Source organism: Octopus bimaculoides, chromosome 24 (assembly GCF_001194135.2).
Source record: "Octopus bimaculoides isolate UCB-OBI-ISO-001 chromosome 24, ASM119413v2, whole genome shotgun sequence".
NCBI lineage: Eukaryota > Metazoa > Mollusca > Cephalopoda > Octopoda > Octopodidae > Octopus > Octopus bimaculoides.
This window is the reverse complement of record NC_069004.1, coordinates 18,110,711-18,113,908: the sequence shown is the minus strand read 5'-3', so window position 1 is coordinate 18,113,908 and position 3,198 is coordinate 18,110,711.

Sequence of the window (3,198 nt, the reverse complement as noted above, 5' to 3'; positions counted from 1 at the left end):
AAATACATAACAAAAATACCAGGACTTACAAATATATATAACATACAGAAAATTGCACTACTGGGTACTGCACACATTCTACGCAAAACACTTTCAATACAGTAAACATAAGAGCGCCACAGCAAACCACAGCACATACCCAAGGCGCACAGAGCTGCGCTCGGTAGTGAAGTGAAAGCACGTTATAAAAATAAAAGTACTGAACCATAATAATAATAATAGTAATAATAATAATAATAATAATAATAATAATAATAATAATAATAATAATAATAATAATAATAATAATTTCGTTTCTTGGCTGCAAGGGCCGAAGACATGGCGGGCAATATCGAAGGACGAGTTGAATTATAGTACAAAAACAAAAGTTACAAAAACATGTGGGGTTAGCATCAATCAAGGGGAGATACTACCACATTAAAAGATATAACAGATGGTATATATTAGAAAGAAGAGAAATAAATAATAAGTAAATAACCAGAATCTCAAATAGCGGGGTAGTCCAGTTAGGGTAACCTGGGGTAAACCCCACAAAAAAATCCCGGATTACTCTGATATCTCCAAGGAATGGGAAAGTGCCCTCTTCCAGTTTCATTTGTCCGTATTCATTCGTCGGTGCAATAGAAGGCAGTACATCAAGATAACGATTTCGAGTTGGAAATTTGTTTTTATATTTTCAATTTTTGTCATTATTGGTATGATCAGGTTGTACCCGCTTATATCCTTGGTTGGTCCTTTGACACCTGTGAGATCGATGCTGTTAGTGGCTCTGTGGTAAGAAGCTTGCTTCTCAACCACATCGTCCCGGGTTCAATCCCACTGCGTGACACCTTGGGCAAAGGTCTCCTACTATAGCCTCAGGACGACCAAAGCCTTGTAAGTGGATTTGGTTGTCAGAAACTGAAAGAAGCCGAGGCGGTGAGCTGGCAGAAACGTTAGCACGCCGGGCGAAATGCTTAGCGGTATTTCGTCTGCCGTTACGTTCTGAGTTCAAATTCCGCCGAGGTCGACTTTGCCTTTCATCCTTTCGGGGTCGATAAATTAAGTACCAGTTACGCACTGGGGTCGATGTAATCGACTTAATCCGTTCGTCTGTTCTTGTTTGTTCCCTCTATGTTTAGCCCCTTGTGGGCATTAACGAAATAGGTATTTCGTCTGCCGCTACGTTCTGAGTTCAAATTCCGCCGAGGTCGACTTTGCCTTTCATCCTTTCGGGGTCAATTAAATAAGTACCAGTTACGCACTGGGGTCGATATAATCGACTTAATAATCCGTTTGTCTGTCCTTGTTTGTCCCCTATGTGTGTAGCCCCTTGTGGGCAGTAAAAAAAAAGAAACTGAAAGAAGCCCGTCGTATATATATATGTATATTATATGTGTGTGTTTTTGTGCCTATGTTTTTTCCCCTATACCGCTTGACAACCGGTGCTTGGTGTGTTTACGTCCCTGTAACTTAGTGGTTCGACAAAATACACCGATAGAATAAGTATTAGACTTATAAAAAGTTCTGGGATCGATTTGTTTGGCAAAACCCTTCAAAGCGGTGCTCCAGCATGGCCGTAGTCAACCGATACAAGTAAAAGGGAAAAAGAACATTTTGATCGCGGATCAAATAAGGCGTCCAATCAAGCAGCAGGTAATAATAGTTCTATAGTTCTACCACCTTAATAAGAAGTATACTTCATTGGAGAAGATGTTATTCAATGTCTGCCTCCCTAATTCCTCTGACAAGGCTTGCACTCAGTTAAAGCCACCACAAGACGTACTTGTATAAGGTGTCTCGCAATGAAACAGACCGAACCAATAACCACATGACTGCCAGACGAACTGGTTAAACAGATCAAAGACATAAAAGTGTATGCAAAATGTGTTAATATGGCTATAGTTGTATTATATACACAAAACAGTTGTCAGACATGATGTAATGGAGATATATATAGATGTAATCATGTATAAAATTGATGGTTTCTGTCTGTTTCTGGTGTATAAATGTATGTGCATGTCAGTGAGTATATTTGTCTGTGTAAGAGACAAAATACATTAAATCAAAGATTATAGTTAGAGATCTTTTTTTCTTCTACAAATAACGGATATAATAAATAATAATTGGCAGACGCAGGAGTAGACACCGAGACATAAGCAGAATATTATAAGCTTTGTGCATCTCTCCCTTTTACTCCTCTCTCTCTTTCCAGATGTGTGTGTGTGTGTGTGTGTGTGTGTACAGAGTGCAAGAGGAATTTGAGGACGCTGAATCATCGGTATATTACTCCCTTCAAACTAATTAAAAGCTTATTTATTTATTTCAGATCTTCCATAGCGGATAAAATGCTTAACATAAGAAATATATTTTAAAAAAAACAAAAAAAAAACACATACAGTCATTGTTGTTATATATGCGAAATGGAGCGATTTAGAAATTGACAGCTTTCTAGATGTTGCACGATCTATTGCACAGAAAGTTTGGAAGGGATTGGAAGCCCCTACACACGGGTAGATTAAGGTGAACGAGGCCTTAAACACACCCGTCAACGGTGCCTCCCTCGACTCTTCCATTGTGTAATTACCGAGATATTATAACTTCAATGATGAAAGTAAAATGATACATTAAAAACACTCGCTTTTTTTTTATTTTACGAATCAGTTAGCAGCATGAATATATCAAATATAAATTGATTTTTATATATTCATTAATTTATTTCTCCGTTATTAATTTTATTTGACACAAATTAGGAATAAGAAATATGAGCAGATTATTCTAATGATAACTAAGGAACAGGAAAAGATGTAAATTTTCATTAGGTTTGATGGAGTTTGGAGTTACCTCCCTTTGGTATTTGATACTGATGGGAGGATAACTATTTCGAAATGCATGTAGCCATCACTCCACTAGAGGACACTCTGAACTGACCATAGTGTGTTTACATCCTTTTGTAATATATTTCTTCCGGACAGACTGCTGTGAATAGCCTTGTTGCAGGTTTAAATCTATGAAATATTCCAACTGTTAACGCTTCCAATATGAAAATCTTCATATCTTTGATGTATGTATGTATGTATGTCGGTCACTAGATGTCCTTTTTAATTTTAATTACTGATATGACGCAATGTCTTATGTGTTTGTATATTGTTTTTATTGTCCTCTTAGTTGAAAAATAAACTGGTAAATTGACATAATACAATGTATATATATATATAT